This window comes from Oryctolagus cuniculus, chromosome 13 (assembly GCF_051225735.1).
Source record: "Oryctolagus cuniculus isolate XC-2025 breed Fujian yellow rabbit chromosome 13, ASM5122573v1, whole genome shotgun sequence".
Classification (NCBI taxonomy): domain Eukaryota; kingdom Metazoa; phylum Chordata; class Mammalia; order Lagomorpha; family Leporidae; genus Oryctolagus; species Oryctolagus cuniculus.
Genome location: NC_142879.1, coordinates 74,830,425 through 74,857,350, shown reverse-complemented (window position 1 = coordinate 74,857,350; position 26,926 = coordinate 74,830,425). Strand labels below are relative to the sequence as shown.

At 37.0% G+C, this 26,926-nt stretch overlaps 1 long non-coding RNA gene across 1 annotated transcript; it reads left to right on the top strand.

Moving 5' to 3' along the window:
• Positions 1-2,347: 2,347 nt before the first annotated feature.
• LOC149122675 (uncharacterized) lies at positions 2,348-17,224 on the top strand. Its single transcript, XR_016219339.1, has 2 exons — positions 2,348-2,523; positions 16,899-17,224. It is a non-coding gene; the product is annotated as an uncharacterized LOC149122675 (long non-coding RNA).
• The last annotated feature ends 9,702 nt before the right edge of the window (positions 17,225-26,926 follow it).

Here is a 26,926-nt window from a genome sequence, read left to right as displayed (position 1 = left end):
GAAAAATAAACATATTTTCTAGCATTCATATCAATGTGGCTGCTTATGTTCTACTAATCTATAGAAGAGGCTCGTTACAAAAACATTGAAGGGATTGTTATGTCGAAAGTTAAAATGTGATTTATATATTAGGAAAATAAAATTTATAATAAAACAAGAGTCTCAGTCTGATTCCTGCCTCCTAAAAAACTAGCAAACATGCATACTTCTTCACTTTGAAATTAAGTTCAGTCTAGATACACATGCTATGTTTTAATTTAAGAAAATTCTTTAAGCTACAAACCATTATAGGGTGATAAACAGGATGTAAATATATTTGTTGAAATTCAATCAGAAAAATAAATTGGAGTAATTATATCGGATGCCAAATAGCATCTGGCTTGTAAAAATATACTAGCTTAAGGTTATTTTAATAATTATCTTCATGTTTTTTTAGTAATTATATGGATAAGACTAATTAACTGTTCTGGATATTTAAGCAGAACATGGATTGGGGCAAACACAAAATACAAATCTTTATTAGGCCCAAGAAAATACTACTTAGTTTCATTGTTAAAGTGGCCTGCATAGTTAGGAAAAATTGTGAGAAGACATTACATAATCTCCTCTACAGTTGTATGTAAATGGTTTATATATGGACAAAAGACTATTAAACTCTTTTAGCACCTATTTATGTGAAACATTTAAAGTATAAGTCCTATTAATGAATTATTTTTGGAACCAATGGCTGTTATCATTGCTGTAATCAAATCTGCAATATTAAGAGTTTAATAAGATTCTTAGCCTAACCATCATGCTTAGGGTTAAAAAGTCTCTAAGCTTAAGGTTTATCAAGACTGTGTGAGCATTTCTTTACAGAGACAATTATTTATCTCGTTTTGTGTCAATTACTATGAAAAGATGCATCCTTTCCTGAGGGTGGGCACCCTATGTACTGTAGAGTCAGAACCATAATTTATAGTGCTAATTACTACAATTTTATGTCCTTGGCAATATCTAGTGGACAATTTATGCTATAACTTGGCTAGACCATCATTCTCATTGAAAAAATTAAAAAAATGTACTTCAAAATCCAATTTTGAGTTCTTTAGAAGTAGAAATAAATGTATCAAAAGGAAAGTATCACAATAATACTGAGCATTCTTGTTACATTCATAACTCTGTTTCTTTGTCCCTGAGAAACTTACTGTATATTTAGGTGAAATGACTCTCTTTCATGCTGTCCATCTACACATTTATCCATCTGATAAATAGCATCTGTCTGTCTACTTATCAACTCATTTATCATTTACAATATATGCGATCAAAAGTTCCAAATCGGGTTTATAGTTAGGATTACTGGAGTTAAAAGGAAGGAGAGGTTGCCATTTTCTGGAGAGTAACTCTCTTAGAGAGTAACTCAGCTAGAAGTAAACAGAAAGGGTGAAATTCTTGGGCTGTGCAGAACTCGGCATGGTGCTTAAGATGCCACAAGTTGGGATGTCTGCATCCCATATCAATGTGTCTGGGACCAAGTCCTGGCTCTGCTGTATTCCGGTTTCCTGCTAATGAAGACCTTGGGAAATAGTAGGTGATGGCTCTTGTAAATGGGTCTTTGTAACTCACATGGTACACAGGGATTGAGTTCCCAGCTCCTGTCTTCAGCCTGGCCCAGTCCTAGATGTTTCAGGCATTTAGGAAGTAAATTAGGGGATAAAAGATCTCCCTCTCTCCTTTCAAATTAAGTAAATACGTAAAAATTTTAAAAGATGAAATTATAAAGTTCTTGATTTCTTATTATGGTTCTGCTATATAGTTATATGATTCTGTCACTATCACAGTTTCATTTTCTACTAGTTGTTTCATTTCATTTTGATTCCTCCTTAATATTTCATTTTCACGAGAGAGATTTTCTATCTTGTCCATTAAGGATTTCTGTAGTTCGAAAATTTGTTTTTGAGAACTTCTTAATGTTCTTATCAATTTTTTGAGATCTGCTTCTTGCATTTCTTCTATCTCATCATCTTCATAATCTTGAATTGGGGTGTCTATTTCATTTGGGGGCGTCATAGTGTCTTCCTTGTTTTTGTTACCTCGGCTTTTGCGTTTGTTTGTCATATTGGAGATATTCTTTGTTTTTTTCTCGTTATACTGTGACTCTAGATTAAGAGGACTGTCTGCTTTTGATGGATCCTTAGAGGCTGTGATGGGTGTGGCCAGAGAGCTCTGATTCTACAGGGTTAAGGGTGTGCCAAAGGTGATTCACCCTGATTGTTCTCTAGCTCTCTCTCGCTCTCTCAATCTCTCTCTCTCTCTCTTTTTTTTTTTTTTTTTTTTTGACTCAGTTGGGAAGTAATTCCACACAGCTGAGTGGAATTGAGAGTAGTTGATGTATGAAATCTGGCCCCTGTGGGTATTTGTTTGCTTACCAGAGTCAGGTTTTTCTGCTTGGCTAATGAGAGACACCCGTTTTACATATGCAAAATGGCACGCACCGCTGTAAGTAAAATGGCCCCTGCCCTTTGTCTTGCTCGGCTTTGTAAGGTGAGTGGAGAGAGAGGCTAAATGTCCCTGCAGGTTCCCCTTATGTATTCGATTTTTTCTCTCCTCCAGCCAGCCTGGTGAACTTTCCCCAATGGGGTTTCAGGCCTCGTTCTCTGCAGGCTTTTTCTGCCTTTCCCCGCTAATGTCTCAGGTTACCGAGAGGTTTTTAGCACACCTCCCCTTCCAGCGCTGGTGCGCAGACTCTGCGGCTCCGGCGGGTCCGCCGGGTCTGGCGGGTCCGGCTGCCCTGGCGGCTCCCGGGGCTCAGCTTCCACGCGGTGGGCAACCTTGCTCTCCTCTTAGGTCCTCCAAGTCACAGCCACTAGATCCGGAAGTTTCCTCTGCAGTTTTTCCCTGATCCTTTTCCTGAGGCTACCGTAACTCCACTTCTATTACACTATCTTTTCCCGACTGTCGGTGCGCGCCCTCACTATTCTGCCATCTTGGCTCCGCCCCCAACACTGTATAAGTCGTCTAGATTTGATAATTGTAAATTTATCCGCCGGCCGTGGCGGCCATTGGGGGGTGAACCAACGGCAAAAGGAAGACCTTTCTCTTTGTCCCTCTCTCTCACTGTCCACTCTGCCTGTCAAAAAAAAAAATTATAAATTTATCAATCCATAAAATGTGAGCAATTTCAATTTCAAGCTTTTTAAAAATATTTATTTATTTGAAAGTCCGAGTTACAAAGAGAGGGGAAGAGACAGAGGTAGGGGAAGAGATAAGCCCAGTGCAGGTCCAGGCTGAAGCCAGGAGCCAGGAACTTCATACGGGTCTCCCCCTTGAATGGCAGGAGCCCAAGTGCTTGGGCCATCTTGTGCTTTCACAGGCCTTGAGCAGGGAGATGGATCAAAAGTGGAGCAGCCAGGAGAGGAACTGGTGCTGATATGGGATGCCAGCTTCACAGATGGTGGCTTTACTTGCCATGCCACAATGCTGCTTCCCAACTTCAAGCTTTAAAAGATTTATTTATTTGTTTGCATGGTTATTTGAAAGCCTGAGTGAGGCTTCTGGTTTACTACCCAAAAGTCAACAGTAGCCAGGGTGGGGCTAGGCTAAAGCCAAGAGTCAGGAGCTCCACCTATTCTCCCATGTGGGGGGGCAGGATCTTAAGTACTTGGGCCATCATCTGCCACCTTTCAGGTATGTTAGCTGGAAGCTGGATAGAAAATGTTGATGGCATTCAATCCCAGGTACCCTAATAGGGGACGTGGACACCCCAAACAACACCCTAACCCACTGTGCCCCAATTTCTTTCATGAATGAGAACACCCATAGCAACTTTACAAGGTGAATATTGTTTAGCTACATGAATATTATGGCATGGGGGCTTACGAAAGTTACATAATTTTCTAAATTTACAACAATAATTCATGGATTCCAACTCAGACCCTATGGGTTTCAATTATACCTTATTTATTTTTCTACTGTACTTTGCTAATGTTTCCCAAGGCGATTCTGAATAGTAAACAACAGAAGGCACAAAATGCTGTAGACATTTGGTATGTATATGCATTGGCATGAAGATGATTATGATGATTATTTGTCATGTTTCAATGAGTATAAATCAAATTGTAGAGACAATTTCACTCATCATATGGTTTTTGTAATCATAGAATTCTACTAGAAAAGCAATTATATAAGAAAATTTTCTTTCTTTACAGATTTTATTATTTAATGACTTGTTGATTGTAAACTTATTACACATGTTTACAAGGAATTTCTAGAGATATTTCTTGATCAATAATGTTAAAAAATCTTCTTACAAGCCTTTAGTGCGCAAAACCTGATTATCACTACATAATGCTTCAGAGTTGGTTATTTCTTCGGCTAATGAGATTCCCAGTTAACTTTTAAAGATGCCACATCCAAAGAGCTGTGCAGAGGCTGGTGTATGTCTGAATGCAGAGCAGGCCCGCTAATAGCACAGTGTTTACCTACTGTTGAATCTCAAATCAATCACTAAAGAGTCCAAAAAGGACGCCAATTGTAAACATCTCTAAAAGGTACTGGTTTCTACCATTTGTTTTGGATAAAGGTATTCGAATTTTTTATTTTGTTTTTAATAGCATTTGGTTGAAAAACATGCATTTATTATTCTGAGGTATTGTGTATGTTATTCTTAAATATATGAGTGTCTTTCTGAGTTGTACAATTTCAGAAACATCAGAAATGCAATTTTTATTTTTCAATAACTTTTCAAGGGTTTGTTTGGATTTATTCTAAATGGCCCATTGGAAATGAGTAAAATAATTGCTAATTATAGCTCCTCAATCAGTGACCTAAATATGGTCTTTTGTACTTAGAGATTGTGCAGCTACAAAAGAAAAAAAAATCTTCATTTTGTAACGTCTGCTTAAGATGAAGAGGGCTTTTGTACTTTAAAGTGAGCTCCGTTTATGTTGTCACGGTGAGCTGGTTAAAGGCAGAAATGATGTTCACAGGCACGGTCAGCTCTCCTCAATCAACTGCAGATACAGGAATGATGAGGCAAAGTCCGGAATCATCAAATCAGAGAACTGAATGATAACTTCTCTATTCTTGAAATTCACACATGTAGAGTTGGCCTCCACTTGAATTGTAATGAACTGGGTTCTTAGGAATGAACTCAATTCCCTATTCAAATATAATTACCTAAAGACAATTTTATCTAAACATTGCCTTTAACATTTACTCTTCAATTAGTTTACCTGTTGGTAGAAACACATAGACCACCTAGGGAGCTCTTTTTCTAGGCCCTGACTCAGGAGGCAAATTAATGTGCACCTTGTGTATTTTTCAGTGGTACAAATAGTGTATATTATTTTTACAGCAAAATTATATTTCTGTTACCTAATTCAGAAAAGCATTCTTTTCAAATAATGAAATATTACTATCTCCTTGAAACAACTTAAAAAATTCTATCCAGGTCATTTTTGTTCTTGTTATCTCTATGGGCTTGGGTAGTAGTATGATAGAAGATGGCTATGTAAGGAGGATAGGTCATAAAAATTGTCTTTTTTTAAAGAGATTCTGATTTTCCCCACATGTTTCTCACAGATTATGTTTTAAAAAAATCCATCCCTAAAGAGAGAACATGAGAATATCCTTGATCATCCAGTATATAAAATTGGGATAATTGAGGAGGCTCAGCATTATAAATTATATTCTCTCAAAGGATCTATTTTTCTCTGTCCCTCACTTTTTTTTTTAAACAGATTTATTTTATTTAATGAAAGACAGAGTTACAGAGATATGGAGAGAGAGAGAGAGAGAGAGAGAGAGAGAGAGAGAGAGGTGTCTTCTATCTGCTGGTTCACTCCTCAAATAGCTGCAACTGTCAGAGTTGAGCCAGGAGCAAGGAGCTTCTTCTGGGCCTCCCACATGGGTGCAGGAGCCCAAGAATTTGGGCCATCCTCTGCTGCTTTCCCAGGTGCATTAGCAGGGAGCTGGATTGGAAGTGGAGCAGCTGAAACTTGAACCTGCACCCATATGAGATGCAGGTGCTGCAGGCCAGGGCTTTAACCTGCTGCACCACAGTGCCAGCCCCCAATTTTTTTTTTATGATTTATTTATTTAAAAGTCAAAGTTACACAGAGAGAGGAGAGATGGGGTGGGGGGAAAGAGATGAGAGAGAGATGAGAGAGAGAGAGAGAGAAAGAGAGAGAGAATCTTCCATCTATTGGTTCACTCCCCAAGTGACCTCAATGGTAAAATTGAGCCAGGATAAAGCCAGGAGCCAAGGTTTCATCTGTGTCTCACCTGTGGATGGCTGAGGTGCAAGGACTTGGGCCATCCTCTGTTGCTTTTCCCAAGCTGTTAGTAGGGAGCTGATTGGAAGTGGAGCAGCTGGGTCACGATCCAGTGGCCATATGGGATGCTGGCCTAGCAGGCAGTGGTTTTACCCATTAAGCCACAGTGCTAGCCCTGTATGTGCCTCATTTTAAGGATCATGGTATATAAATATTATTAAGGCCAAATACAGAGTAAATTAGATTGTTTGCAATGTTTTACAATGGAAAGCATATTGGATACTATCATGGTTTGTTGTAAAGGTAAACAAAATATTTAATGAATAATTTGCTTATTCTGAATTTTTCAAAAAGTAGTTTGATTATTCATAGACAGATATTTTTACACTTATTTATGTTTTTATTTGAAAGAGAGGAAGAGAGAGAGAGAAATTCCATCTGTTGATTCACTCACCAAATATCTATAGCCAAGAGCCAGGACCCCAAACCAGGTCTCCTAACTGGGTGGCAGGAACACAATTACCCGAGCCATACTTGTGGTATCCAAGGTTGTGCATTAGCAAGAAGCTAGAATTAGAATCAGAGCCTAGACTCAAACCCAGGTAGTTTAATATGAGATGTGAGCTTCCCAAGCAGCATCTAAAATAATGTGCCAAATACCTACCCCAGTATTTGATATTATCTACTAACCCACTCTGACAGTATGTACATTCATAACCTTAATGATTTAAGGGTATTAGAGACCATCTAGCCCAGCTCCTAAATTTTCTGAATGAAAAAGACAGACTCTATGGAGGTCACTTCCCAAATGTGACCTAGCCACCTATGATAGAGGAACTATGGAAGTTAATTACTTCTTATGACAATTTGTAAGTTTTTGGTGTGTTTTGAACCACCTACCTCTATACTGAAAAAAATTATAAAACTTTGCTTTAATGAAAATTTAGCACAGATCCTAAGAGTACATTTTAAAATCATCACAGATCATTAAAACTACAGTAGAATATCATTCTTAACAATTTGCTTGACTTGCAATGGCACTGACACACAGAGGCATTGCCCCTTCCTCTTTGATTATTCTCTCAATTAAACAAGTTCGTCACTTAGTGACTTTGATGCAGCTCTTGTTCACAAATGCTTGGGTATTTATATGGTTCGACTGCTCACCTAAGGAATGGTTAGCTGACCCTCTGCCATATTTTGGATAATCTTCTCTATCCTTTAATATTAACATTGAATTATTGAGCCTGTAGAGGAAAATTCACTCAAGTAAAAACTCTAACCTTTGTAAAGATCTCATAGAAATTTTCTCTTTTCCACCTGCTCTTCAAGCACAAAGATATTTTTTATTAAGTTTCTTAATTTTTAGTCAATAAATTCATTATTGAGCAATTTACAACATTGCTACTTTTTCAGGTGACTGAACTTTAGGTCACAGCTGTACTATTGTTCTGGCCAGCTTAATTGTTTGAAAAGCTACAGAAAACATTTGCAGACAAGTACATTTTGGGAAACTCTGTGTAACGTGCAAGTATAAATAAGCTTTCTATGCATGACTCACTGCCATATCTTTGCAGACAGACAGGGAAGACGAAATAAAAACTCTGCTTTTGGGTAATTCTTTTCTTGCAGAACAACTTGTTAATACATAGAGAGGCATTTCAGGTCTTGATTTAAAGTGGAATGGGTTAAATCAAATGAATAATTGGAATGCCATGTGCAGATATTAATGGCTATAGACTTTTTGATACTTTTCAAAAACGGTTCCTAACATTTGAATTGGTGTAGCCAAAGCTACTAATCTGTGAGGCAGATAAGTGCTATTAAGTTGAATTGACTAGTGCATAAACTGAGATTCAGGTTTAAGACTTGATTGATAGACACATTGATCATGATGTCGGTCAAAGATAAGGAATCAATCAACTCTTTTTGATGAAATCACATCAATGTCTTGGTTATTGTACAAGTGAAAGAGCACTTTCTCTATAATTATCCTTCCATTCTCAATATGCATGTTTATGCACGCCACTCACAAGTTTAGCATGAAAATTTTTGTATATTTCTTTTTCTGTATACCTTGCAAGTGTTTTCAAGTACTGAAGAGCTGAGTGAGACATGTCCTATACTCAATATTTAATTCCTAGAAGATTCTGTAGGCTATGAACTACATATTCAGTGCCTTTAACTTTAGTTGTGTTCCTAGTAGGTTTAAAGTCATATATAGCTCAGATAAACTGACACACAAAAGGTATGAAAACATTTTCAAGACAAGACTCATTTGTTTAGGGCAATATTTAATGCATGCTATTTACCAACTTGCATAATATATTCTAATTATAAAGTAATCTACATAATTAACACAGGGCAATTATAAAAGAAGAGCAAACATACATGCATTTCATACCAGAACTCTGCAAAATGTGTTAAAGCTCATTCACTGGAGAGGCAGTACTTCTGCATCTTTTGAACACTATTAGGGGAAAATGAGCTTTCCTTTTCCTTTAAACTGGAGAACTAGACTTAAAGAGATCCCATCCAGATCACATTCCCTCTCTGCAAAAAAGGGAGATGAGACTCTTGCTAACTTCTGCAGTTCGAAGAACTGAATGTATAGAAAAGGGTTGAGAAGGAGGTTGCAAACCTAGAAGGTTCACAAACTTCATCTAGGAAAGTAGGTAGCTCTTAAAATGTCTAATATCTACATAATTTTCAAATATTTTCTTCACAAAACTGCTTCACTCAGCATTGCAAAAGGTCTTTAAGGTATTACTGTGGATTCTGTTCCTTGGCTCAGCTGAAACTTGTAGGTGTATAGCTCGGCAAAGATCATACTCATTCCTCTTTTTTCTTCCATTCTTGTTACTTGAGTCACCAATTTGAAATGCACCATTACCACCAAATAACTGTTTAGCAGTACACAATCACACAATTGTGTTAAGAGACAAGCATAATGAAGGACACTGGGGAAACTGGATCCTTTATTCGGAGCACCTATCCCTCACTAGTGTGATGGAGAGTTCTGCAGCTTTTGTAACAGAGTATCCTCTCAACAATTACCTTCAACTAATGGCATGCTAAACTGGACAGCAAATCAAGTCTTGCAATGAATAGATCCATTGGTCTGAGTGACAGAGAACCCAGCACAGTTTTAACATGGCCTCAATAGAGCCAATGTTCTCATTAGATAATTATAGCTTGGCTAATTTAAAGAATATTAATGCCCCTTTGGATTTTACATTATTACTTTCCCAATTCAGTATTGGTTAATGATGTATCCTATTACTTGTATGTGTGAATTTAAATAACTAGTATTTCCTTTTTCTACTATAACACGCTTTTTTTTTTTTGTTTCGTGACTCATGAGGTGCTTGTGAGCTAACAAAGAACTTAAGGTGACCATTTATAAAATATTGTCATTGCCATATAATTTTTTTCACAAATCTGAAATACTCTCTGTGTATGCTTCTAGAAAAAAACAATTAAGGTGACTCTTACAAAGGCTTTTGATAAAATGATAATATCCACTAACAAAAGTCAAGAAGTAGAATTTATATTTATGATATTATGTATCAGTTAATCAGAGTGTAACCCCCGTTAGCAGTCTGAAAGATATTCTTTATGATAGTCATGTCATTTCTCTTTCTTTCTACAGCAGTAGTTGGAATCTTCTGACTTCCTTGCCTCCAGAGCACAAATTGTCATGTATTATGAAATTTTATGAGAAAGTTGAACTGCATAGTTCAAAGACTTCTGGTAACATTTCTCTAGTAAATTTGAGATGGTTAAATTTGACAGGTCAAGACAAATAATCATTCTTAGAACACCCCTCCGTCTTGAAGCACATTTATTTCACAACTGAAAAACACTCATTCCAGAAATCAGAATTCAGAAAGCTCCTTTAACTCTAGATAGAAATGTTTGGAGGAAAATTCATCAATTATTTGAAAAATGTTGCTTTTTTTTTTTTCAAAGGCACATGTGTGAATTGAGATATGCACCTAAATTGAAGGGTAGAAATGGCATGAAACCTGAAAAGAGAGTAAGTAGCAATTAAGCTACTAGGCAATGAAAAGGAAACATAGATTTTAATGGGAAGAATTCAATACACTAACAACAGTTTCTTAGATGTTACAAAATTGACACCTATTCTTTAACAAGATACATAACAATATTTTACATATTCATTTATACAATATCAAATAGCTGTTAAGAAGAGGTGAGTGAGATCTGTCACGTATTACACAGAAAAAGCTTTTAATAGACAATATAAATGATGATTGATTTAAATATAAATACCAAATATGCATTTTTGTTTATATTTACACAAATCTAGAAAAAGAGAGAGGGAGAGACTTTTAATTTTGGTATTTCAGTCATGTCACTGTGCTGAGCCAGAGTTTCAACACTTTAAAAATTCTATTTTTGTAGAATTTAAAAAAAAAACTCAAAATTGAAATTTTCTTTCAAATAATCATGTGCAATTATTTTTCTGAGTGACTACATCCTCTTGGGATTTTAATTGTTTGATGGGCAAGTTTTTTAACTTCAAGACTATTTCTTCATCCTTCTAATAAAATAACAACATCTAACCTTGATAGTTGATGCAGCAGTTGGTACTATTACAGGATTTCTAGCAAATATGCTAGACCACATTGATTATTGATAAATCTATTGATACTTTAAACACTTGGTGATTATAATTAAAATATTGTTAAAAATAAATAAATTAATGTCTTTCCAGGTTCCTCAAGAGTTTAATCTTTCCCAGGTGTAGAAAGTGTTCCTATGTACAAAGCAGTGAGTAAGACTAAAGGCAAGAAGTTCCCAAATAGGTTTCTTTTAATTTTAATTTTTTATTTACTTTTTTTTTGACAGGCAGAGTTAGGCAGTAAGAGAGAGAGACAGAGAGAAAGGTCTTCTTTCCGTTGGTTCACCCCCCAAATGGCCGCTACGGCTGGCACTCTGTGCCCATCCGAAGCCAGGAGCTGGGTGCTTCCTCCTGGTCTCCCATGGGGTGCAGGGCCCAAGCACTTGGGCCATCCTCCACTGCCTTCCTGGGCCACAGCAGAGAGCCGAACTGGAAGAGGAGCAACTGGGACAGAATCCAGCGCCCCGACCCGGACTAGAACCTGGAGTGCCGGCTCCGCAGGCGGAGGATTAGCCTAGTGAGCCACGTCACTGGCCCCCAAATAGGTTTTTAGTACTCCAGTGTGCAGTGCCACCTTCAGGTACTGCTTACATGAGGTGCTGTGAACTAAGAGGACTCAATAGAAAAAAGAGGACTGGAGTTAGTTTTTGGTGTAAAGGTAGATGCTGAAGTTGAGTTCCTTGCTTCAAGGAAGATGAAAAACATTGCTGTTGAAATGTGCAGATTATGTGAAATAGTGGACCCAGAAAGACAGAAAAATTTAAAGTATTCCTATATTGTTAACAAACTAGAAAGAAAACTAAACTTGAAATTAACCAAAGAAGAAGAAAAGGACTGTATACCGTATTACTATTCAAGTAGAACTCATGAGTTCAAAAGAAATATTTATGGAATTTATAAGGTCTTTTTAAACTAAATGACTAAGAAACTATACAGAAACACTACTTTCTGAATGAAACACAAGCTATGCTTAGAGGTAAGTAGGTAACCTCCAACAGATTTTTTTTTAAAAAAATGAAAAAAGTATGTTCAACTAGAAACATTTACAATTTTTACTATTACAAACATTTACAATTTATTGATTGTAAATATATGAAATTATTGAAGCAGAAAATAAAGATTAGATCACACCAAATTAAACCACTTTTGAATTAAATATGTTATGAATAGACATACATTTCTATGTATCCAGTTGTGTTCAAGAATGAGAAAGCTCAACTTCCAAAATTGAACATTTCAATTCAAATAATATAAAATGTTAATAAAATTCTAACAATGATTCATGACATTTAATGCACAGGGAGAATTCTTATTATGGATGTCTGGGCAATCTTAAAGGTGATGAAAGAGAATAAAAATTAAGAAATACTGAATCTCCTTAGTGTCAAGACTTGGTATATTGCAAATCAAGTCAGATGGTGCTGAATTCAGAGAAGCAAACAAATATGAGACCTTGAAACGAACTCAAATGTGCATTAAAAATACACATCCAATAGAGTCACCAGTGGATTTCTAAGGCTCTATTTATGTTTTTGTTTGTTTGGAGGGCCTCTTAATGAGATAGGGAAATGTATGAAATATTACCCATGCAACCTTAGCACGTTTTGAAAGGATCTTTTATCTAAAGTTCATTGGACAAACAAGTTTATAGGAGTGGATTTTATTGCTCATGTTTCAACAGCCTAGTTCTTATTTAGAAACAGCACTAGGTGCAAGAAAGACAAATGAGACAGGGCATACTCTTCCACTTTTCCTCTGCATTGAGCTCAATGGTTCAACATATTACTGCAAAATTAGAAAAATTGGGTAGAAAGAACTATAGCAATGAATGAAAACTTCCTCTGTATGTATATGCTTTCTTTTACACTGGAAATTCAGGAACATGTTGGCAGTGATGCCACTGAGAAAAGCATGGGATACTGGTAGCTAATATTTCCAACTTGCTTCTCATACATTAGCCCACTCGATTGATAATTGACAGCAAGTTTAGAATGATTAGAAATTAACCTAAAATTTATTTAGGTATTAAAATATAAGAAAATTTTCTTTTGAAATTAAATCATGTTTGGGGGCAGGCAAATGGCTTGGTGGTTAAGTCACTGCTTGAGATGCCCATGGCCCATATTGGATGGAGTGCTTGGCTTGAGTCTTGGTTTTGCTGCTTCCAACCAAGCTCCTGGTGAATATACCTGCGATGCAGAAGATGGTGCTGAAGCACTTAGGCCCTGGTCACCCATGTGTGAGACCAGATGGAGTTCCAGGCTTCTGACTTTAGCCTGGTTTAGCCCTGGTCATTGCAAGTACTTGGGAAATGAACCAACAGATGGAAGACACCTCCCTCCCTCTCTCTCTCTCTCTCTCTCTCTCTCTCTCTCTCTCTCTCTCCTGCACTCCCTCTCTAGCTCTCTCTCTCTGTTTTTCAAATAAGATAAAAATTAAGCTCACTGCATGGGCCTACTTTTCCTAAAATTTTATATATCCCTGCTGTTATAGGCTTCCCATGTTTAAAACAGCTCTTAAAACTGTAGCATGGTAGCTAAGTTTTCACTTAGTGCCGTTATGAAAAGAATGGAGATACTTCAGTACTGAGTCTCAAAACTGTTTAGCCTGAGAACTGATGGATTAGATCATTAGGTAAAATGCCTCTATAAGTAAGATTTGCCAAGTTTCTAATGTAACTAATCTTTAGTGTACCGTAAAAATTGCTGTGGATTTACATGGAGCAATTATTTTGAGTACAAGGAAGAAAACCTCATTACTCAGAGTTATTACTAATAATCACCACCATTAACATTACTGGCAAGAGGGCAGTTATATGGCAAGTTATACTGGGTTAGTACCCGAGACAGAAACAGAAAAACCATTCCCTGAGGGCCTACAGTCAGTGAACAATTTGCATAGATAGTCTGTAATAATGAGCTGTCTGTTAAGAAGGGTGGGGAGCTCCCTGACCAGTCTCTTCAAAGAGGTGAATTTCTTATGAATTTAACAGTTGCTGTCTTTAAGCACCTCTGAAGTCTGAGCTCTGTGTGCCTGCGATTGTTGCCTTTATCATTATGGTTTTTAAGTTAAGCGAAATTGCATCCTCAAATTCATATGGGATAACTTTGTGAACTCCTCAAAGGGAATAGGTTGTGAAGAGAAGAAGCATAATAGGAGAGTTAGTTTTGCCCACAAATACATGGACCAGACCATTTTCCATAAAATTGCCTTCTTGGTAAATTTTGCAGTTCTTAGATTTGGTAGTCCGAAATCTGAGAAAGTCAAATAACCAAGAAAGATTTTACTTGGGTTGTGCTTAAATTGAAGGACAAATTTTAACATGAATTAATGGGAATGCCTGTCTTTTTTCTTGCTTGCTTCTCAGTAAATAATACATTCAATTCAAATTATATTTAACAGTATGTTTGCTTGGGACCCGATTATGGGTTGTACTCATTAAGACCGGTTTTGAGAATTTATCACTGTGATGAATTTCCTAATTTTTATGGCTTAACGTGAATTTTAAAGTTTGACGCGTTTTATTCTTTGTTGACGACCTGAGACTGACATGGTGCAAGACTTTAGTTTTGACATCTTAGCCTATACATGACCAGATGAAAGAAAAGAGATGTACTAAACACAAAGATGTTCAATTGAGATTAAAACCACCGAAGGCAAGCATGTACTGTGTGCATGATAGCTATCTTTGTAAGAATCCCTAGAAAAGAAATGCCTATGTCAGAAAGATGGGTTTGATAAAATATAAATATGAGGTAAAACCAATTTGTGGGTTAATTTCAAAGAATTGTACTATGAACTGAAAATTATCTCAAATCTCTTACTTATTTGGTAATACATTTAGAAATACTGATGACCTAGAGTTTCTCAATAATGTCATATGTAAGCAAGGCTTTAAAATATATATGTAGTTAATTTTTAAGGTGTGGGATGCTTATTGTTTCTTCTATTTAGATTGAGATTCTCTGACAACTAGCTAGATAACTATACTAACAAAAAATTTCTGCTATGTAAGATCTTTTTGCATGAAAAACTTTTAAATAACGATTCTAGTACCAGAAAATTTGAGATGAGACATATCTAAGACATGTTTCTCCCTCTGATAAAATACCCATTGATTTCCCCTGACCTCTTTTTATATCTATGGATTTTCATTGATATATTACTCAGAGTTTAGAATATTGGTTTCACTATCAGATTGTGTATTGACTTTACACTTATTTATCTTATTTTACAATGGTTCAGACTTTTAGCTCAAACGCAGTGTTTTAGAAAGTATGTTCCTAAAGACTTAATGGTTTTATTCCAGTTTTGTAATTACCCAAAAAGTTAGTTTCATAACTACTTTCATGAGTTTGGCGAAAGGGTGGGCTGAGATAACTCATGCCTATAGAGTACCTGACAGATGATAAGCCCCATTATTTCTAGTAATCATTATTCTCAGTAAGACAATGATTTTTTTCCTTTTTTTTTTTTAAACTGAAATACTCTAGCAGGGGTGGGGAAATTTTTTTCTCCTAACAACCATTTGGATACTTACAACATCATTTTCAGGCCATACAAAACTATCAGCATAAAAGTTAGCCTGCTATCGTTATTGAATTTTGAGTGCCACCTGGGGGGCCAGACCAAATGATTTTGTGGGCCTTATACAGCAGGGCTTTATCCGTCCCTGGGTATAAAGGCCGGAGGCTTTCCAAGTGTGTTAGATTTGCCACAGGATTAATCCCTTCAGCTTCTCTGCACACAGCTGGGACATTGGGAGTTCCTGGATGACCTCTTGATCATGCTGCCTTATAATATATCCTAAATATCATGATTTTTAAATGTGTGTCTTTGTATGAAAGAGATCAGAAATCACTGACTAAGCAAATGCAGAGGATAAAAATGTAGGTTGAAGTACAAAATGATCAGAGAAATTTCTACTACCTACCTGACAATTATTAATATATGGAGAACAAAGATTATTATGATCTTTAGATGTCTTAATTTCCCCTCCTTTATTGGTCACCATCTAGGTTTCTATTTTAATACTCACCTCTTCATAATTTTTAAAAGATTTATTTACTTACTTGAAAGGCAGAATAAAAAGACAGGACTTTGGGGACAGGAGAATGAAATATTGACATAATTATGCAAAGATAACTGGATGTATAACTCACATTAAGTGAGATTCTTTGACTAAAGTTTCTATAGGTTGCCAAAAATTGAAGCAAAAATTATGAGAAAAAAGTTTGATGATCTGAAAATTTTATGCATTATCTTTTATTTTTATTTTTTTACTGCTAGTTGGGAGATTCTGTAGGTTGCTGCAGTAAAATGAGTTATACACAAATGTTCACTTGAAGCAGAATATGAGAACTCTTGAAATAGAAAATTTATTAGGTGATACGGTTCATAAAGCTGATTGGCTGCCATTATAGTATTTTATGAAAATGATGTCAGAGAGTTTGAAAGATGAGTCATTTACATAATTTCTTCAGTTAATATTGATGGTTTCATATGGTAGATTACTCCACACTATCACTATAGTCCATTTTTTCTACACCCATGTACTATTTTGGCTTGATTTTGGGTTCTTTTGAGTTTTGTAGTCATATATAAAAATAGGCTATCTAACTTTTCTATGGGAGCAATATTTAGGACATAACTGTTAGTATCTAGGGTGCTCTGAAATAGTAAGTTCCTATGGGCTGATGGATCTCTTGATCTCTCTCAGGATGCTATCCTCATTTTAGGTCTTTATCAGGTATAAAGTCTATTGGTGCTAAAAATGCAAATTATATAACAAATGTAATATTGTAAGTTGTAATAACAAAAGTGTGGTCAATTTCAATTAAGCAGAAATATAATTCTATTAAATCTCAACTAGACAGTAAAGGAATTTGCCTTGTTTTATCTCCTGTCATCATCCCCAAACTTCATAAGTTCCCAGCATGGATAAGAATATATTGCTTGTTTCCTTTACTAATACTTGAACCTATATTCTCATTAAGAATTTTAGGGGGGCCAGCACTGTAGTGCAGTGGGTTAACGCCCTGGCCTGAAGCACCAGCATCCCATATGGGCATCGGTCCGAGACCCAACTGCTCCACTTCTGATCCAACTCTGCTATGGCATGGGAAATCAGTAGAAGACAGCCCAAGTCCTTGGGCCCCTGCACCTGTATGGGAGATCCAGATGAAGCTCCTGGCTTCAGATCGGCACAGCTCTGGCTGTTGTGGCCATCTGGGGAGTGAAGCAGTGGATGGAAGACCCCTTTCTTTGTCTCTACCTCTCTCTGTAACTCTTTCAAATAAATAAAATAAATCTTAAAAAAAAAGAATTTTAGGGGTAGATTCTTCTCCCTTCATGAGATCTGTGTTCATATTTAGGCTACTGACTTATTTTAACATTCTTTTTATTCAATGTATGATAACATTATTTCAAGACAATTAAAGCATTTTTAATGTGGGAATGGGAAATTGGCAGGTTCTTCCCTATAATGCACAAGAATTGATAAGAAGACTTTTTGTAGCTGTCCTTTGTTTTCCCAAACAGCACTGTTATCCTTCCCTTGTGATTCTTGTGCTCTAACCCTTCATTTTTCACTTCCATGGCTCTTCAGATCTTTTCAAGTTCCACTACTTCTAGACAATCCTCCAATCCCTGAAAAATGGCCGAATGCACCATATTGGTGTAGTAACCCACAGAATTATTATTTCTTCTTATTTTTTATTTGCTTACTTTTAAAATGTATTTACATTGGCTGGCGCCATGGCTCAATAGGCTAATCCTCCGCCTTGCGGCGCCGGCACACCGGGTTCTAGTCCCGGTCGGGGCACCGGATTCTGTCCCGGTTGCCCCTCTTCCAGGCCAGCTCTCTGCTGTGGCCCGGGATGGCCCTAGTGCTTGGGCCCTGCACCCGCATGGGAGACCAGGAGAAGCACCTGGCTCCCGGCTTCGGATAAGCATGGTGCGCTGGCCGCAGCGGCCATTGCAGGGTGAACCAACAGTAAAGGAAGACCTTTCTCTCTCTCTCACTGTCCACTCTGCCTGTCAAAAAAAATGTATTTACAGATTCAGAAAAGTGTAGACCCTGAAGGAGGGCATTTGACATACCTGTCAAGACACCAGCTGGGACACTTGCATCTTACATTGAAGTGACTGATTGGGTTTGAGTCCTAGCTGCACTCCGGATTCCAGGTTCCGTCTGATGCAGACTGGAAGACAGTGGGTGATGACTCAAGTAGTAGAGTTTCTGACACCCACATGGGAGACTTGGATTGAGTTCCTTGCTCCTGGCTTCAGCCTGGCATAGCCACAGCTGTTGTAGGCAGTTGGAGAGTGAACTGGCTATGAATTTTCCTCTTGCTCTTCTATCTCCCTTCTTTTGTCTCTCTACCTCCCCATAGCTTTCAAATCAAATCAAATCAAATTTTAAAAAGAAAATTATAGGAAGACTGTTGAATATTATGGTCTATGGTGCATTAAACCTGTGGTTAGAGAGTGTATTCAAATGAAGTTTTTGCAAAAATCGAAAAAAAAAAAAGAAAAAGTGGGATTGAGGGAAGGCGAGAGAGGAGGAAAGTATGTTTATCTACTTAGAATTGTACCTAAGAAATACATGAAATCTGCTTCTTATATTAATAAAAAATTTAAAAAGAAAAAATTTAAACATGAAAAAAGCATAGGCCCCTGTGCTCTTGCTTTAATATTCTTCAAGTGCCTTAATATACCTTTAATTACCATCTCTAGTTCTTAATGTTTTTGTTGCTGATATTTTCAATTGTTAAGATATTCATTGGCATCTCACAAAGCGAAAGGCAAGAACAATGGAGAGTAGTATAACTGGGCATGCTTTTCTATAATGTTTCTTCTAAGGATGAGTAAAGTAAAGTTTAAGAACAGGTGTGTTATGTTTGGCATAAATGTTATTAATTCCAATTTTTCTGAGAGACTTGAAATAGATACATGCTTTATTTTCTTATTAGGAGATTACTTCAGATTACTTACCTTGTACCTAGGGTTGTTAAAATAATGTTACTCAATGATTAAATTGTACAGCAGCACAAGCATTAAGGGTTTAATAGCTTTTTAAAGTAATGATGGATACTTTATTATTGTTTAGTTGCTTAATGTATGCTAGTCTATAATACTTTATCTAGACGGCTCATGCTCTTGAACTGTACATTATGTAATGGACTTCTGAACCATTCCTGTTTGTTCATTAACATCCCAAGGTAACAGTTTCCCACAGCATTCTGCATATTTCATCACAGGAAAGGTGTTTAACCTTCTGGGGACTCAATTTCCACATCTAGAAAATGAACATAATGATGCAGACCTCACACTTACGAAAGCCAATGACATTTGTAAAATTCCTGGCAGGAAAAAAAGGCGGTCATAAGAAACAGAAATTTACAATACTGGTTTTCACTTATGTTGCTAAAGAAGATGAAAGAAGACAACATGATGGCAAAAAAGAGAAAAAAGGTGCACATGGTTAATCGTCTTTTTTATCTTTGGTCTTTCTTTAGCAGATTTTTTTTTTTTTTATCTTTTATTTAATGAATATAAATTTCCAAAGTACGTCTCATGGGTTACAATGGCTTTCCCCCCCATACCGTCCCTCCCACCCACCACCCTCCCCTTTCCCACTCCCTCTCCCCTTCCATTCACATCAAGATTCATTTTCGATTATCTTAGTATACAGAAGATCAGCTTAGTATACCTTAAGTAAGGATTTCAACAGTTTGTTCCCACACAGAAACATAAAGTGAAAAATAATAGATGATTTTTTTTTAAATGATGATGAAATCAGATCAGACCTATTGTCATGTTTAATCCCAGTGAGAGTCAAGTTGGGAATTGATAGTTTCTTTTCTTTTTTTTTTTTTTTTTTAACAGAAGATCAGTTTAGTGTACATTAAGTAAAGATTTCAACAGTTTGCACCCCCATAGAAACACAAAGTGAAATATACTGTTTGAGTACTCGTTATAGCATTAAGCCTCAGTGTACAGCACATTAAGGACAGAGATCCTACATGAGGAGTAAGTGCACAGTGACTCCTGTTGTTGACTTTACAAATTGACACTCCTGTTTATGGCATCAGTAATCTCCCTATGCACCAGTCATGAGTTTCCAAGGCTATGGAAGCCCCTTGAGTTCTCCGACTCTTATCTTGTTTAGACAAGGTCATAGTCAAAGTGGAGGTTCTCTCCTCCCTTCAGAGAAAGGCACCTCCCTCTTTGAAGACCTGTTCTTTCCACTGGGATCTCACTCGCAGAGATCTTTTTGCCAGAGTGTCTCGGCTTTCCATGCCTGAAATACTCCTCCTCACACCATGTTCTCTAAAACTTCCTTGTCTATCTTTGGGTGAGAGGATATTTTCTCAGGTTAGGGAAGGATATAGATTAGATATAACTTTGAAAAATTTAGTAAGAGAGAGAATTGAGTGCACATCTATGGCAAGGTGACAGAGATGTCTGCGGTGAATGAGATATGTAACAAAGAGATGTGACCTGTGACCTTGGTCATTAACAGTCTTTTTTTGGCTTTACTCCCATATTACCAAGACATAAAATCAATTTAGTGGGTTATATCTAGTTTCTTTCCAATAAACTACAATAAGAGCCATAAAAATAATTTTTTAGTGGCAAATATATGCATATGTTATTCTACTGTTTCACTTACTACAGGTTATGGTGGAAAAAAAAAAGGCTATTTACCTCAATGCAAAAGGAGGGATCAGGAAAGTTGCTAGGTAGGCCTGGGAAGCTAAAAGCCACAGTGTGAGAAGAGTACCTTGGGTAGCTCCAAAATACACTTTGACCAGTTGAAACTAAGGCCATCTTATCTGATGTTAGCCCAAGACTATAAAGTGCCATGTATTTTTAAATGAGACCTGTGTTCATCTTAACATGATAAATTTACCTTGTGTCAGAGTTTGTGCTCATCCATAGCAATCTCTTAAACATTTGTCTTCTTTGGGTAATATTTCTTTTCTGTGAATGTAATTTAAATATCCCCTTAAATGTCTACACCATTGGATAAACAGATCTGTTGATGTTGTTCATTGAGTTTCACAAGATTTTCATTGAAAAGAATCTTTGTCTTCTGGAATACATCCAAGAATCAAAGTCTATGCCTACAGACCTCTCTGCCTTCAAAATACTCCTGGACCATTTCCAGTCATGCACATTTTAGTTGGTCAGTGGAGAGTTGTAAAGTTCTAGACTTAAGGTATGTGGGTAAGGTGTTTGGGTACAACTTTTCTAGTTTCTTAGCTTTGTAACCTTGAGACACTTACTTAAACAGTCCAAAATAGCAGCTTTCTTATTTATAAAATGGATGAGTTATTCTATGCCCTGTTTAATTTGCAGATCATTGGGAAAAAATGAGATAAGACATGCAAAATAGCATTTAGTAGAAGATAAAGATACTAAAAAATATAAAATACTATCATCTCATCCCATACACATAAAGTTCTAGTTTTAATATCTTGTTACAGAATTTAAGTATTTTCCACAGGATAAATTAAGCTTAAAATGATTCAATGAGATGGAAAAACTTTAGAAGCTGAATTTTCTTCACTTTTTAATTTTCCATGGGATCACCTTCCTAGAAACCCAATTATATTCTCCAACAGAAAATAAGCCATCAGTGATCATATTTACATCTGAAAAATTATTTCTACAAGATTCTAGGAAAAAGGTAATGGAGACTGTATCTAGGCATGTGTAGCTCTTGTCACGTTTCTGGTTTTGGCATTCTCTCTTTTCTGTTCCTCAGTTCTTCCTTTGGACTGCTCACTTGGATTTTGCATTCCTCTTCCTCCCTACATTCACATCCCATCTTTTCTTAACTTCACTCCCTCTTTACAAAGGACAATAAATCTGAGATCCAGGTTCATTTTGTTTTTCCATTTCCTATCGCTCTCTACTGCCTTTGGGCAATCTTGGAAACTACCTTAACTCTGATGATGTCTGTGTTCTGACTTCATGGTTTCAGTCTGTGCTGTCTGTATTAGTTATGGAGTCTAGAGAAACAGAAACAATAGGATCTATATCTATACCTGCATCTATAACTATGCCTGAAACAACATTTATTTAAAAGAAGAAGCAGCAGCAGCAGCAGTTTGTGTGAGTGTGGAGGCTGAGAAGCCCCATGATCATCTGCCTATAAGCTGAGAACCAGGTGGTGTAAATTTTAGTCTGAATCTGAGAGCGTGGGAACCAAGAATGCTGATGGTGAAAGTCTTAGTCCAAGCTCAAGAGTGAGAGAAGACTGATGTATCGGCTCTCAAACCTACAGACTTAACTCAACATTTCTCAGTCATTATGATGTACTTAGCTCCCCCAAATTGGATGGTACCCATTCATTTTTGTGTGGGTAATTTGTTTTCAGTCAACCCATTCAAGTGCTAATCTCTTCAGAAAAAAACCTTCACACTGGGGCCACACTGTGGCATAGTGAGTAAAGCCACTGCTTGTAGTGCTGGCGTCCCACAGGGGCCCTGTTTCTAGTCGTGGCTGCTCCACTTCCCATCCAGCTCTCTGTTATGGCCTGAGAAAGCAGTAGACGATGGCTCAAGTGCTTGGGCCCCTGCACCTGCATGGGATAACAAGAAGCTCCTGTCTCCTGGCTTCGGATAGGCCCAGCTCTGGCCATTGTGGCCATCTGGAGAGTGAACCAGTGGGTGGGAGATATCTCTCTCTCTCTCTCTCTCTCTCTCTCTTCTTTCTGCCTCTACCTCTTTGTAACTCTGCCTTTCAAATAAATATATAAATATTAAAAAAAAAATTCATGGGATATGGCCAGAAATCATGCTTAACCAGATATCTGTACTTCCCGTGGTCCAGTCAATTTAATACATAAAACTAACCCACACACAATCTTATGCAATTTACAGACTAAAAACTCAAGTTTACTTCTTTCAGATCTAAAGTATTTTCATTAGTCACTAGAACTTTGAGGTAGTTGGGCAGGTGTTATTGCCATACACGTTTATATCTATTTCTCCTTTTGATTAGTAGACCATTTACCTATTAATGTGGCTGGGTTTTTTCCTGTGACAAGACTGTTATTCTCAGTGCTATCTGGGTTCTACATTTTTGTGCTCTTTTAGTATTTTTGGTTTACAATGTTCTTGAGTCAGGCAATATTTGTACGTATAATATTGGACATACCCAGGCCTTCCTAGAGCTAACCAGCTGAGGTTTGTACCAAGCTATTTTTTTTTTTTTTGACAGGCAAAGTTAGAGAGAGAGAGAGAGAGAGACAGAGACAGAGAGAAAGGTCTTCCTTTTCTGTTGGTTCACCCCCTACTGGCTGCTATAGCTGGCGCGCTGATCCGAAGCCAGGAACCAGGAGCCTCTTCCAGGTCTCCCATGCGGGTGCAGGGCCCAAGCACTTGGGCCATCCTCCACTGCCTTCCCGGGCGACGCAGAGAGCTGGCCTGGAAGAGGGGCAACCGGGACAGAATCCGGCGCTCCAACTGGGACTAGAACCCCGGGTGCCAGTGCCGCAGGCAGAGGATTAGCCAAATGAGCCTTGGTGCTGGCCTGCACCAAGCTATTAAGATGTCCATATACATCCTAAACATCATTGTTTTTGCAGAAAGATATTTTATGCTATTTCAATGCTGAGCCCTATCTATAATCAGAAAGGACAGATTTTAAACATCATTTTTTTAAAAAAAATATTTCTTCATTTGAAAGGTAGAGTTTCGGAGAGAGTGGGACAGAGAGAGAGAGAAATCTTTCATCTACTGGTTCAGTCTCCTGATGACAACAGCCAGGGCTGGGCCATGCAGAAGCCAGCAGCCTAGAATTCGATCCAGGTCTCACGAATGGCAGGTTCCCAGGTATTTTGGTCATCTTCTACTCGCTTTCTAGGAGCATTAGCAGGGAGCTAGACTGGAAGTGGAGAAGCCAGGACTCGAAGCTGACATTGCAGAGAACTGCCACAATGCCAGTCCCTGACAGCATTTTTAATAGATTCATATCTATTCTGTATATTGTTTCTGCAAATTCTTGACCATTTTTTTTGTTTTTAGATTTATTTATTTATTTGAAAGGCAGAGCGAGAGAGAGAGAGAGAGAGAGAGAGAGAGAGATCTTCCATCTGCTAGTTCACTCTCCAAATTGCTGCAACAGCCAGAGCTGGGTTGGTCTGAAGCCAGGATCCAGGAGCTTCTTCCAGGTCTCCCACATGATTGTAGAGACCCAAGCACCAGGGCCACCTCCTCTGCTTTCCCAGGCACATGAATGGAGGTGGATTGGAAGTAGAGCAGCTGGGACTCGAAATGATGCCCACAGAGGATGCTGACGCAGCAGGCAGCAGCTTTATCCACTATGTCATAATGCTGGCCTCTTTGGCCAGGTTTTTACAGAAGCCTTTTAGGGTATTATTTCCCATCTTTTTACTATATAAGGAAGAAGAAGCTGAATAACTTTTCAAAAACTGTCAGAATCCCATGCTACAGGGGGAATTTGGGATCTGTGTTCAGATTGTCTATAACAATAGACTAGAGAGAATAGCAAATAGGTAATTTCTAATACCTGCAAATGCTAATTTATGGTGGATTAGAGTGATACCATGGGAGATAGATTAGCACCAGGAGATCTGATGTTGCAAATAAAACTGAAGCAGAGAAAACGTGAGAGAAAACTGTAAGAATTTTGATATGCAGGTGAGAGATAAAACTAGAGGAGCCATTTTTTAAAATTAGCAAATATGTATTCAGGCCACACAAGTTCTCTCTTACAGAAACTCATTTTCACTAAGAAACAGAAAAACACAATCTTGGTGCTGTTAATCAACTTCCTCCTACTTAAACATTTATCACCATGAATTTTTACTCAAATGAGGATTCCTCACCCAGCTTCCTGCATCCTCTTTGAAGTCTGTTTCTCCTTGATTACTTCTGCATCCTCTTTAATTTCTGTTCTTCTTGGAAGGGGCAACGAAGGGCATCTCCCTGGGTGACAGCTCCGCTTGATATCCAGGACTTGGATTTTCACATCTGCACTTGCAACACTCACCTCATTGATAATTAAACTACTCTCAAGTAATGGTGAATATAAGTACCTCTGTAAAACATTCTGTTTTTATCACATTTAGTATTTTGGGGACTTTGAGCTCAACATGATTCATATACTTCATGTCACAGGTATGGCTTAGTTACAATAGTTCTTGATTAGCTACTGTTGTATTCTGAAAAATAGGTAAACATTTTTTTCCTAGATGACTCAGTTAAGTAAGATCATGATAGAAGAACTAAAAGAAAATATTTGCATTATTACATAGTTAATTGGCAACAAAAAATATATGAATATCCTTGTACATAATGCTTAAAATAATTTTTTAATTTTATTTAATGAGCTTAATTTCCAAAGTACAGCTTATGGATTACAATAGCTTCCCCCCCCCATAACTTCCCTCCCACTCACAACACTCCCCTCTCCCACTCCCTCTCCCCTTCCATTCACATCAAGATTCATTTTCAATTATCTTTATATACAGAAGATCAATTTAGCATTTATTAAATAAAGATTTCAACAGTTTGCACCCACAGAGAAACACAAAGTGTAAAATACTATTTGAGTACTAGTTATAGCATTAATTAAACACCTAAGAGTAATTGTGTATTAATTACAGAGTTCAACCAATAGTTTTAAGTAGAACATAAAAAATACTAAAAGGGTAAAGTATTAAGTTCTTTTTGTTTGTTTGTTATATAGTTTTTTTTTTATTTAATAAATGTGAATTTACAAAGTGCAACTTTTGAATTGTTGTGGCCCCCCCCACCTCCCTCCCTCCCGTGGCCCTCCCCTCTCCCACTCCCTCTCCCATCCTGCCCTTCATCGAGTTTCATTTTCAATTACCTTCATATACTGAAGATCAACATAGTATATACTAAGCAAGGATTTCAACAGGCTGTACTCACACAACCGCACAAGGTATAGGGTATTGTTCGACTAGTAGTGTTGTTTTTAAGTTTCATAGTAAAACACATTAAGGATAGAGATCCTACGTGGGGAGCATGTACCCAGTGACTCCGGTTGTTGATTTAACGATTGGCACTCTTATTTATGACGTCAGCAATCACCCGAGACTCTTGCTATGAGCTGTCTAGGCTATGGAAGCCTAGATATATTTGTATTATTTGCATTATTATAGAGTTAATTGGCAACAGAAAATATATGAATATCCTTGTACATGATACTTAAAATAATTTAAAAGAAATTATCATCATATTAGCATATTTGATAAGAGTTCTCCTTGATTATCATTAATTTAATTATTGCTTATTGCTCTTGATGGTGTTTTAAATATAATATATTCATGATGTAAGGTGGATTCTAAGCTCCCAAAGTTTGTTTCTATTATCTTCATATCCACTGTATTTTTGCTAATTAAACTTTTTATTATTTTTCCTTACATAGATATAAAAATAATTTCAGATTATTATGTGATTCAATTATAATATAATGACTCTGAATTATAATATATTTAAAACACCTTTGCATCTGTCTTTCTAATCCCTAACTACTTAATCCTGTCTCTAACTAAAGGGCCGATTCAGATACATAAACCATAAATGATAATTGCTTTGTATTCCAGAATCTAATTTTCCTTCTACTCCATGCAATTAAATCAAGGGAAGAGATATTATTTATATTATTGATTTTAGTCACAAAAAAATGGTTGATATTTTAACAGAACTAAGTTGGCATGATTCCAGAGGGAATAATTAAATTGTTCTTCTTTTTAAAAAAATATATTTGAGTTATACAAGTTTCATATATTTCAAATATGCACATTTAGGGACATAGTGGCATTGTCCCTCACTTTTCCACCTGCCCATGCTCCAAACCTTCCTCCCCTGCTTTTCAGATTCCTATTTTTAATTTTAACACTGATCTACTTTCAGTATTCTTAATGATTACACAGTTAACTTTAAGCAAAAGAGTTCAACAAATAGTATGAAGAGGAAAAATAAAACAAAACAAAACACTGTTCCTCAATAGAAAAGAT